The sequence below is a fragment of the Apodemus sylvaticus genome, chromosome 23 (assembly GCF_947179515.1).
Source record: "Apodemus sylvaticus chromosome 23, mApoSyl1.1, whole genome shotgun sequence".
Lineage (NCBI taxonomy): Eukaryota > Metazoa > Chordata > Mammalia > Rodentia > Muridae > Apodemus > Apodemus sylvaticus.
In genome coordinates, this window is record NC_067494.1 from 14,697,546 (window position 1) to 14,710,169 (window position 12,624).

The following is a 12,624-nucleotide window of genomic DNA, read 5'->3' on the forward strand; positions in this document are numbered from 1 at the left end:
GAGATGCTAACTCAGAGTCCTACATCCCTACCTAAGGGCAGCAAGAAGAGAGAGACTCTGGCTTGGAAATTGGTTTTTCAAACTTCAAAGGCTAGGCCCAGTGATACTTTCTTTGATACGGCATGATTACTCCAACAGGGCCACACTCCTAATTTCATGTTGACATGTGGATCTCTCTGAACCTTTTTACACATGCCCTTCACTGCATGTTTTAGGGGTTCTGGGTTTTGTATTTCATGTAGTATGGTCTAGCCTCTGATCAGGTTCTTTTAAGTCATTCCTGTAGCAAGTGGGCATTATCTCCAGAAAGTTCTGTTTGCTGACAAAGTTCTGTGTGTCCAAAGCCGGAGGAGAAAGGTTAAAGTGCCTGCATCACAACAATGAGAACCAGAGCTGCTGCCTAGAATCCATGTATAAGATCCAAGTGTGGTGCTGTGTGCTTTCATTGTCAGGACTAAGGCCGAGGCAGGGGAAGCCTGGGTCACCAAGGCTGTCCAGTCTGCTTGGCGAGTCCCAAGCATCTTAGAGAGCTTGTCTGATCAATACTACTGTGGCACACTTGTAAAAGGTTATATATTTTTTTCTTACTTAAATCTGCTGATCTTTGTGTAAATATTTTTAAGACATTTGCTATTATGATCACTGTTAATATTATTATTGTTATTATTTATTGTCACATATATGTGGAAGTCAGAAATGTTTTCTTTAATTCACCATGGTTCACTGCTCCTCATTTAGAAAAGTTTCTTTTAATAAAACTTCAAAGTGGATTTTCTTAAAGACAGCTATTGGGTACTTCATCCTGATTCATCTTAGTGGCAAGTTTGTGAGCTTTTATTCCTGACCACAAAGCTATTCTCAGCTCTGGAGGGTTCATGTTCTTTCTCCACCTGATCCCTGAACTCTTCTGATACTGTGTACTTACTGAGAATGGATCCTAGCTTCTCTGGACAAATTCAAGCCTTTGGAGTGGTAGGATAGGCAATGCAGAGTCGGGGGAATAATGAAACCAGGAAGGAAACAGAAAAGCAGGCAGAGAGAAGGGAAGCGGAGGCTGGAAGGGAGCAGGAAAGGAGTTCTCAAACCTACAGCAGCCTACCTCATAGCAGACGGCTTAGGGGGAGAAGCAAAAGAGGCTTGTTTGTTTTTGTTTGTTTTTAGCATCCCTTTTGCCTTTTTAGTGTAATTGTATTGCAAACTTGTTAAAAGTTCCTTTAATAAATTATTATTTAATTTTAGATTCCAGTGCTCACAGAAACACAGGACACTAAATACGCACACGCCTCATCAGGTCTTGCCTGATTCCTTGTGCAGTCTGTTGAACAGGATAGCTCTAGTGTATTGAGTCCTCTTTAGCTGTTAGTGAAAGTCTGGGTGACCAGGGGCCATAAGTGTCCTGGGAAACAAGGACCTGAAGAAGGGGAGAGAGACTGGGACTTCAAGCAGGTCACAGACAGGCAGAGGTCTCTCCTTGAGTATGGATTAGGTTTGTGGTTTAGCGTGGGAGAACCTGAGATCTGATGCCCAACAGTGTTGTGTGAAGGGGCCCAGTGGGAACAGGGATGAGCGCCGAGCTCACAGCTGGCAGCTCTCTTTCCATGCCAGGCTGCAGCATTACTCCAGGGTCTTTTCTGCATACCAGGTCCATGCTGAATGCTCCATGTGTCCTATGATGACTCTCTTTCCCATGTGTGTTCCCCAGGAACATGGATGCTGTCTCTCTCTCTCTCTCACACACACACACACACACACACACACACACACACACACATCCCTGGTGACTCTGTGTGCACTTGAGGATTCCTGATAACCTAAGACAGTTAAAGATGGCGCAGAACTAAGGATCCAGAAGCTGCCCGACCTCTTGATTAGAGACTTCTCTTTCTGACCATTTGTCCTGTCAGAGATGTTTAGAAAACCACGACTCCTAGGATCTCTGCCCCCACTTTGGATCTCACCTGCATGTTTCCCTCACGGGTAGAGATTCTGTACGTTGCGACCTCATTGTCAATTCTGCTACCAAACCTGGAGAGCCTTGGCATAAAGGATCATGCTCAGTGGATGGAAAGACTCTTTTTCAGTTTGGTAACAAGAATCAGGTCACATCTTTCTATAAACTGACAATGGATAAAAATGCCACTGAGGAGTATGCAGATTTGCTTCAAAGCGTGGAAAATATTTTAGAAGTGATGAGGAACCAGCTACGTAGCATGGAACCAGAGCAATTCAAGACCACGGGTAAGTATGGGACAGAATGCGAAGGTAGAGCCTATTAAGTGCCAACAGGAAGAACTGAGCACATGTAGGAAGGGAGCTGTGTAAGTATTTGCATCAAACAGTTGAATATTGACCCAACCTGGAAGTACCTGGCACCCAATGTGCAAGAAACAGCAAGCCAGGGAGGAAAGAATACAGATCCCGAAGTATGCAGAGAAAGACTGGAACATTATGGGGGTGATGGTTCTATAAAGGCTTGAAGATGGTGGTGTTGTGTGTCTTTTGCAGGTAATCACACCTTGCAGGTCGCCATGGAAACTCAGTATAATCAAGGACAACTCACTGATGCCTTCTGCAACTTCACCATTGATGGACAGTTTTTCTTTAGCTTTAATCCAATTAAAAATACCTGGACAGGGAGTGGTCCTGGTGCTAGCAGTATCATGAAGCAATGGAAGGGAAATGGCGAACTAGGACAGGGTCTAAAGAAGCTGCTCAAGGGAGACTTCACTCACTGCTGCAAGAAATTGTGGACACTCTGGAGAGAAACGCCAAGTAAGTCATTAGGTAGATTGTCACAGGGAAATGTCCACAGGGTTGGAAAGTCATGGCAGTTCACCTGAAAAGTCTGATGACTTCCAAATATGGATGTGAGCATGTGTGCATAATGGAAAATCTGATAGACTGAGTGAGGGATTCATTGGTGGTCTTCCTGTCTGCAAAGCCAGTGATGACCACGAGGATCTCTCTCTCCCATCTCATGTCCCAAAGTTTCTCATTCCCTATTAACCAGTGGTCCAGGCTCTACATGGTTGCTAATGAATCTGTAGATTGCTTTCAGCAAGAATGCCATTTTTACTATGTTAATCCTGCCAATCTGTGAGTATGGGGGATATTTCCATCTTCTGAAGTCTTCAATTTCTTTCCTCAGAGACTTGAAGTTCCTGTCATACAGATCTTTCACTTGTTTGGTAGAGTCACACCAAGATATTTTATATTGTTTGTGACTATAGTGAAGAATGTCATTTCCCTAATTTCTTCCTCAGCCTGTTTAACTTTTGAGTATAGGAAAGCTACTGATTTGTTTGAGTTAATTTTATATCCAGCTACTTTGGTGAAGTTATTTATCAGCTTTATGAGTTCTATGGTGGAGTCTTTGGGGGCACTTAAGTATACTGTCATAGCATCTGCAAATAGTGATATTTTGACTTCTTCCTTTCCAATTTGTATCCCTTTGACTTCCTTTTGTTGTCTGATTTCTCTAGCTAGAACTTCAAGTACTATATTGAATAGATAGGGAGATAGGGTAGCCTTGTCTAGTCCCTGATTTTAGTGGGATTGCTTCAAGTTTTTCTCCATTTAGTTTAATGTTGCCTACTGGTTTGCTGTAAATGTTTAGGTATGGGTCTTGAATTCCTGATCTTTCCAAGACTTTTAACATGAAGTGATGTTGAATTTTGCCAAATGCTTTTTCAGCATCTAAGGAAATGATCATGTGTTTTTTTTTCTTTAGTTTGTTTATATAGTGGATTATGCTGATGGATTTTCATATATTGAACCATTCCTGCATCCCCGGGATGAAGACTGCTTGATTGTGGTGTATGATCATTTTGATGTGTTCTTGGATTCTGTTTGTGAGAATTTTATTGAGTATTTTTGCATCAGTATTCATAAGGGAAATTGATCTGAAGTTTTCTTTCTTTGTTGGGTCTTTATGAGGTTTTGATATCGGTGTGACTGTGGTTTCCTAGAATGAATTGGGTAGTGTTGCTTCTGTTTCTATTTTGTGGAATAGTTTAAAAAGTATTGGTATAGAGGAGTGGAACTGGCAACTGGAGCAGACTGAGCTGCTGCAGCTGCTGGGTCACTGGAGGCAGCCCTGTTCTCACACCCGGAACTTCAGACAGCCAGGAGGCTTTATCTAGTTTCAGCCAGGCTGCTGGAGCTCGCCCCTTCCTTCCTTCTCTCAATTTTTCCCCCACAAGGCTGTTTTTGTTTGTTTTTGTTTTTGTTTGGCTGAAATTGCATGAACTCCCAATGGCGTAGATCAGTGGCGATGGATCTAGGAGTTTACCAACTGAGACATTTTTCAATTGCTTTCTTGTAGTCTTTGCCGGGAACTGAAAATGCTTCCGTGAGACTTGACAATAGCTCTGGTGCAAGTGTGATAGATATCAACACCAAAATAGAGCAAGCTATGGATCTGGTGAAAAGCCGTTTGAGGCGGTTAGAGAGGAAGTGAGTGGAGGGTCTGAAGCAGCAGATCAAAGAACTAATAGAGAAAAACTCCCAGCTGGAGCAGGAGAACAGTCTGTTGAAGACTCTGGCCAGTCAGGAGCAGCTAGCCTAGCTTCAGCCCCAGCTGCAGACTGGCTCCCCTCCGGCCACCACGCAGCCACAGGGGACCACACAGCCCCCTGCACAGCCAGCATCCCAGGCCTCAGGATCAACCGCATAGCCTGCTATGCCCCAACAGAAGAACTGGCTGCTGATGTCTGAACTGAACAGACCAGAAGAGATGAGCTAGCAAGAAGCGGCCCCCATAGTCACCCATTTCATTGCTGTCTATGAAAGAGATGTGAGACTTACATGCTGTTCTCGCTTTCCCCTCCCCAGTATTAAGCACTCATATGCTTCTGGCTTGAAGAAATGTACTAGTTGAGTGAAGTAAAGGTTAATCAGAGAGTGAGCATGGATGTATCTTGTGCAATGTGGCAGACGTCCGAGGAATGTTTTAATTGGCACTGAAGTGCTTGTGCCTTTTCAACCCTCCCCAGCCACCCACCCTGCTTCCAAGAGCTCTGGGGCTCAGAAGGTGGGCTGCTCTTCTTCCCTTCAAAGAACTTGAGAGGCCAGAAACAAGACTGCAAAGGGGGTGGGGGTGGGGAGATGCAGTCTTTATACAAAACCGACAACTGTCCCCAAAGCTTATAAAACACGATAGTGCTGTCCCTCTTTTCTGAAACATCAGAAGACATAAAACTATTAGTGACACAATGGTGACAGGTAGCTGGGACCTAGACTATCTTATTATGAAGGTTGTTTTGCTTGCCGTATATTTGTGTATGTAGTGTAATAAATTTGTACAATAGAGGACCGTAACTACTGTTTAGGTTGTACAGATTGAAATTTAGATGTTCCATTGGCTGTCTGAAAAGGTGTGAATTGTCTTTCCTAGAGAGCCCTGCTTTTAAAACTGCTTTGTGACAAAAACCACACCTAAAGAAACTTTAAGAATTTGGCACAGTCAGTCACTTTGTGTAATCTGGAATCTAGCTGCTGAGTCTTGCAAAGTAAACTCCCTCTTGAGAGATGTCAGTTGAACTGGTGAATACTGGGTGGTCAGTTGCTACAGAAGTGGATTTCCCAGTAGGGGTTTCTGCACTTCACCTGTATAATCGTTCTGTGCATGCTCCTCAACAGTTCCCACTGTATTTACCTGCTCTACTTGTCACCTTTCAATAAAGCATATCAAATATTGATACACACACACACACACACACACACACACACACACAAGTGTTGGTATTAGGTCCTCTTTGAAGGTCTGATAGAATTCTGCACTAAATCTATCTGGTACTGGGCATTTTTTGGTTGGGTGAATTTTAATGAATGCTTCTATTTCTCTAGGGGTTTTGGGACTGTTTAGATGGTTTATCTGATCCTGAGTTAACTTTGGTATTTGTTATCTGTCTAGAAAATTGTTCATTTCATCCAGATTTTTTAGTTTTGTTGCGTATAGGCTTTTCTGGTAGGATCTAATGATTTTTTAAATTTCCACAGTTTCTGTTGTTATATTTCCCTTTTCATCTCTGATTTTGTTAATTTGGACACTGTTTCTGTCCTCTGGTTAATCTGGATAAGGGTTTCCTTATGTTGTTGATAAAGAACCAGCTCCTGGTTTGGTTGATTCTTTGTATAGTTCTTTTTGTTTCTACTTGGTTGATTTCTGACCTGAGTTTGATTACTTCCTGATGTCTACTCCTCTTGGGTATATTAGCTTCTTTTTGTTTTAGAGCTTTCAGGTGTGCTGTCAAAGCTGCTAGTGTAAGCTCTCTCCAATTTTTTGGGGGGAGGCACTCAGAGCTATGAGTTTTCCTCTTAGAACTGCTTTCATTGTGTCCCATAAGTTTGGAAATGTTGTGCCTTCATTTTCAGTAAATCCTAAAAAGTTTTTAATTTCTTTCTTTATTTCTTCCTTGACCAAGTTATCATTGAGTAGAGAGTTGTTCAGCTCCCATGTGTATGTGGGATTTCTGTTGTTTTTGTTGCTATTGAAGACCACTCTGACTCCATAGTGATCTGATAGGAGGCATGGGATTATTTGTCTTCTTATATCTGTTGAGGTTTGTTTTGTGACTGATTTTTTTTTTTTGACAGAAAAACCAACACACAGTACCTTTATTACTTTTGCAGGACTGTGAACCACAAAGGCAATAGGACAAGCAAAGAAAAGAATTCTTCATTTTGCTGTTTTGAAAGTATCGACTGGGTCCCTCACAGGGGTGGGAATAGGGATAGTGGGACAGAGGTGGGCAAGAAGCAGAGAAAGGAGCTTTAGCACACAGCCTCCGAGAATATTCCACGAACTGCCTTCCATGAGCCAGGCAGTGATGGCTAACTCCTAACTACCTCCTACCTCACCACTTCCCAAGGAGGCCAGGAAGTGATGAACCTGTGAAAGGATTCACTGATGGTGTCAGGGTCTCATTCTTGGAATACCTGCAGACACTCCAGAAGTTGTACTTTACAGGCGCAGTCAAGATTAACCATCAGGGTTTCTGTGGACATTGAATGTTGTTAATACTTCAAGGCCTCTAACACAGAGTAGGTAAATCTGCAAAGATTATTGCTGCTGGATTATCAACGTGGAGGGTAAAGGGATCCTTCTAAGCACCCACCTCTGGGATGCCTGAGGGTACCCAGCAGGGCCAAGCTTCGTCTAAGAATCTCACCATTCTTACCTGATGGTAGTCCTAAGCTGCCTACTCCCTTAACAATCCACACCCATTCCCAACCACACTGAACCAACTTATCTAATGACTGCCTCACCAACCCCTCTGAAATGTCAATGTTAGCAAACAGTGTTTTTGTTTGGTTTCTGTTGCCATGACAACCAAAAAAAGCAACCCTGGGTAGAACCACTGAGGGATGATGTCAGGGCAGGAAATGAAGCACGAGCTAATGTAGAAATTATGGAAATAGTGGAGGCACGCTGTCCATACGACAGCCCCTCTGACTGGTGGAGGAGAGCCCACATTGGCCTCACACTATCCAGGGCCAATGTCCTGGGCCCTCCCACACCCACCACCAATCTGGGCAATCTCTCTGATTGGCTGATCCATTCTGGGCAGTCCCCCAACTGAAATTCCCTCGGATGATCCTGGACTGTGTCAAGATGAAATTACCCAGAGCAGAGGGCCGTCTTATGGACTTGTGCAGCCATAACACCTAGAACAGAGCGTGGGAACCAGTGGGGTCCTCAGTTGTTGATTCCACAAATGAACGAAGGACTAGGCCGTGCTGCATCCAGCTGAGGGAACTCCTGAGCTCTTTCAGATCAGCCACTCCCTGTTCTTCAAGGCTCACTCACACTGAGCACCCACTGGCCTCACGTGGTGTCCAAAGCTCTCTCTCTTCTAGAGTCTCCTACATGCTGCTGCATCTTCTTGCAGAAACTGTCCCTAGCCTCCTTCACCTGGTTAAGGCCTTTGGTTCTTTGGATCCTTGCTAGATGCTCCTAAGAGTAGGAATTATTATCACCCATCTCACTTCAGTGTCCCGCAGACGTCCTCCTCAATCCACGGCAGTGAACGAGAACAGAAGGCGTCTCCAGGCCCACGGGCCTTGAGCTGATGCTTTAGCCCATTCTGAGGATCCCACCCTGCTAACTGGACCTTTGCTAGTCCTGGGGAATTCAAGCCAGGGCCCAAGCCCCTAGCCTGTCTACTTCAGCTATGCCAAACAGAGATCTAGCACTTCTGCTTGTGAAGGAGGGAACCGGCACAGCCATGGCCCACTGCGGAGCCATGGTAATGATGGATAACCTGAGGACCACGCGTGTAGACGGCACCCGTCTGTCCACCTCCACTCTGCATGCAACTGCCACCAACTGCCGACTCTCAGAAGAAGACATTTCACAAAGTGGAGAAAGGGCGTCTGAAGATCAGGCACTGTGGGCTCCTGCAGTACCTCCTCTTCACTAAGTCAGGATTTCTACCAGCTAAACCCGGGGCCTGCCAAGTGTGGGTCTGACCCGTGTATTAGTAGCCGAGGAAACAAATCTAGCTGTTTCAGTACATCAGTGACTTCAAAAGAGAAAAGTAATAAGTCACTGCCAAAGTAAAATGGACATTTCAGACGCCCCCACTTAAAAAAAAAAATCAGTCCATAGGCCAGTATGAGTGTTTTGTAAAGTAACAGAACATGCGTCTCTTCTTCTTCTTCTTCTTCTTCTTCTTCTTCTTCTTCTTCTTCTTCTTCTTCTTCTTCTTCTTCTTCTTCTTCTTCTTCTTCTTCTTCTTCTTCTTCTTCTTCTCCTCCTCCTCCTCCTCCTTCTTCTCCTTCTCCTCCTTCTCCTTCTCCTCCTTCTCCTTCTCCTCCTCCTCCTCTTCCTCCTCCTCCTCCTTCTTCTCCTCCTTCTTCTCCTCCTCCTTCTCCTCCTTCCTTCTCCTTCCTTCTCCTCCTCCTCCTTCTTCTCCTTCTCCTCCTCCTTCTTCTTGAAAAGCATGTTCTTTTATTGAAAAAGGAAGTACAAACATTTTATAATAAAATTGAAGATTTATGTGGAAAATATTTCTGATAAAATAGAAGAGATATATAGAAAAACATGTTAAAATTGACAATTTTCATAGAAAATTAAAGAGTAAAGTGGTAGACATAAAAACATTGCTAAGTTAATTAAAAACGAAATAGAAACATTTTATTTTATGATAGAATTGAAGATTTACATGAAAAATATTTCTGATAAAATTGTAGAAAAATATAGAAAAACATGTTAAAATTGAAGATTATCATGGAAAATTTTATATAGATATAATAATGGTAGGCATAAAAGTGTTCCTAAATTGACTGAAAGTGGAATTATAAACATTTTCTGATAAAGTTGAAGATTTACATGGAAAATATTTCTGATAAAATTCAAGAAATATATAGAAAAACATGTTAAAATTGAAGATTATCATGGAAAATTATACAGATAAAATTGTAGACATAAAAATAATTCTAAGTTGATTGAAAGTGAAATTATAAACATTTTCAGGTAAAATTGAAGATTTACATGGAAAATATTTTTGATAAAATTCAAGAAATATCTAGAAAAATATGTTGAAATTGACTATTTCATGGAAAATTATACAGATAAAATGGTAGATATAAAAAACATTTCTAAATTAATTGAAGGTAGAATTAAAAACATTTTGTGATAAAACCAGAGTTTTACATGGAAAACATTTCTGATAAAATAGAAGAAATATATAGAAAAACATGCTAAAATGGAAGATTATCATGAAAAATAATGCAAATAAAATTTTACATAAAATCATTATTAATTTAATTGAAAGAGGAATTACAAACATTTTTTCTGATAAAATTGAAGATTTACTTGAAAATATGTCTGTTAGTCTATGTCTTTTTTTTCAGAAATTGAGTCCATTGATGTTAAGAGATATTAAGGACTAGTGATTGTTGCTTTCTGTGATTTTTTGATGTTATTTTTATGTTTGTGTGGGTATCTTCTTTTGGGTTTGTTGGAAGATTATTTTCTTGCCTTTTCTAGGGTGTAGTTTCCCTCTTTGTACTGGCATTTCCCATCTATTATCCTTTGTAGGGCTGGATTTGTGGACAGATATTGTGTAAATTCGGTTTTATCATGGAATATCTTTGTTTCTCCATCTATGATGAATGAGAGTTTTGCCTGGGCTGGCATTTGTGTTCTCTTAGGGTCTGCATGAGGTCTTTCCAGGATCTTCTGGCTTTCATTGTCTCTGGTGAGAAGTCTGGTATAATTCTGATAGGTCTGTCTTTATAAGTTACTTGCCCATTTTCCCTGACTGTTTTTAATATCCTTTCTTTGTTTAGTGCATTTGGTGTTTTGATTGTTATGTGCCTGGAGGACTTTCTGTACTGGTCCAGTCTGTTTGGAGTTCTATAGGCTTGTATGTTCATGGGCATCTCCCTCTCTCTGTTTCTTTTTATGTTAGGGAAGTTTTCTTCTATAATTTTGTTAAAGGTATTTACTAGCCCTTTAAGTTGTAAATCTTCGTTCTCTTCTATACCTATAATCCTTAGGTTTGGTCTTCTCATTGTGTCCTGGATTTCCTGGATGTTTTGGGGTTACAAGCTTTATGCATTTTGTATTTTCTTTGATTGTTGAGTCAATGTTTTCTACGATATTTTCATCACCTGAGATTTTTTTCATCTGTCTCTTGTATTCTGTTGTTGATGCTTGCATCTATAACTCCTGAATTCTTTCCAAAGTTTTCTATCTCCAGAAATGTCTCACTGTGTGATTTCTTTATTGTTTCTACTCCCACTTTTAGATCCTGGATGGTTTTGTTCAGTTCCTTCCATTGATTGTTTGTGTTTTCCTGTAATTCTTTAAGGGATTTTTGTGTTTCTTCTTTAAGGGCTTCTAGCTGTTTACCTGTATTCTCCTGCACGTCTTTAAGGGAGTTATTTATGTCCTTCTTAAAGTACCCTATCACCATCATGAGAAGTGATTTTACTTCTGAATCTTGCTTTTCCAGTTTGTTTTGTACCCACCACTTCCTTCCAGTCATGGTGGAAGAATTGGGTTCTGATGATGCCATGTAACCTTTGTTCCTGTTGCTTATGTTCTTCTGCTTGCCTCCGGCCATCCGAGTATCTCTAGTGCTACCTGCCCTCACTCTATCTGACTGGAGCCTGTCCTTCCTGTGATCATGATTGTGTCAGAACTCCTCAGAGTCCAGCTGTCTCTGTGGTCCTGTTATTCCAGGATCCTGTGATTCTGAGATCCTGGGTGTGTCAGAGCTCCTGAGAGTCAAGCTGTCTCTGGGACCCTGAGATCCTGGTGTGACCAAGCTCCTGGGATCCTGAGATCCTGTGATCCTGGGCATGTTAGAGCACCTGGAAGTGGAGTTTCCTCTGGGTGTTGTGGGATTGGCTGTGGAGCTCGCGCCCAAGGTCTTTTCTTATTATTCTTTAAGGAATTTTTGTGTTTCTTCTTTAAGCACTTCTATCAGTTTACATGTGTTCTTCTGTATTTCTTTAAGGGATTTGTTTATGTCCTTCTCAAAGTCCTCTATCATCATTATGAGTAGTGATTTTAAATCAGTGTCTTGTTTTTCTGGTGTGTTGGGGTATGCAGGACTTGCTGTGGTGGGAGAACTGGGTTCTGATCATGCCAGGAAGCCTTAGTTGCTTATGTTCTTGCCCTTGCCTCTCACCATCTGGTTATCTCTGGTGTTAGCTGGTCTTGCTGTCTCTGACTGTGGCTTGTCCCTCCTGCAAGTACTCCTGGGAGACCAGTTTTCTCTGGGAGGAATTAGGGTATGGAGAGCTGTGGCACACGGTTAGCTCTGGGTACAGATTTAAACAAGAAGGATCCTGTCCCAGGCTGCTGCTCCTCAGTTCCTGTGTCCTGAAGGATCCTAGCAGGTCCCTCTGTGCAGAAGTGGTAGTCTTGCCTGTGCTCACAGGTGTGTCAGCATCCTGGGAGGCCAGCTCTCTCCCAGCAGTATCTGGGTACAGAGAGCTGTGGCACAGGATCAGCTCTGGGCGCTGTCAATACAATTACTTTTGAATAACTTATATCATGTACATTTTAACTCCACCTGTATATTTAGTCAAAGCTACACTTTCATTACGGGATAAGCTGAGGCAGGAGGTCTGCCACAACAGTTTAAGCTCAAGGACAGCTTCTGTGGAAAAGTGAGGCATCCTGGAACTCTGTGCTGTTGACTTTGGACCAGACTGGTGGGAGCCCAGGAGACTGATGGCTGACAGAGCCTCATGCCCCAGGGCATCAGAGTGCACTAGGCCTTTGCCATCAGGGGCTTCCCCTTGCTCTGTTCCTTTTACTTTCTCAGTCTTACATGATAGCACTGTGGAGATGAAGCTGGGCATGATTTTAAATTAGTCATCACTGGGCAAAACAGGGCGTGTCCTGAGTGACTCCATTTTACAGTCAGCAGTTGGCTTCCTTCTGAGTGCCATGCATACATTGGAGGGCATGACACCTCACTACACACAGACACTGTCAGCTCAAGACCATCCATGATGCAGAGGTTGATAATTAACTTAATCCCCAAAGTAAAAACATGTCATCTACATACTTCATCAAAATAGGTCGGAAGCAGTGAATTATGACACGTTGTGTCATAACATCAAAAGATTAGACACTTCTGATGAACAAATATTTTAAAA

At 42.3% G+C, this 12,624-nt stretch overlaps 1 pseudogene; it reads left to right on the forward strand.

Annotated features, from left to right (window-relative positions):
* The first annotated feature begins 4,243 nt into the window (after window positions 1-4,243).
* On the forward strand, window positions 4,244-4,675 carry LOC127673851 (TSC22 domain family protein 1-like; annotated as a pseudogene).
* Window positions 4,676-12,624: the final 7,949 nt, after the last annotated feature.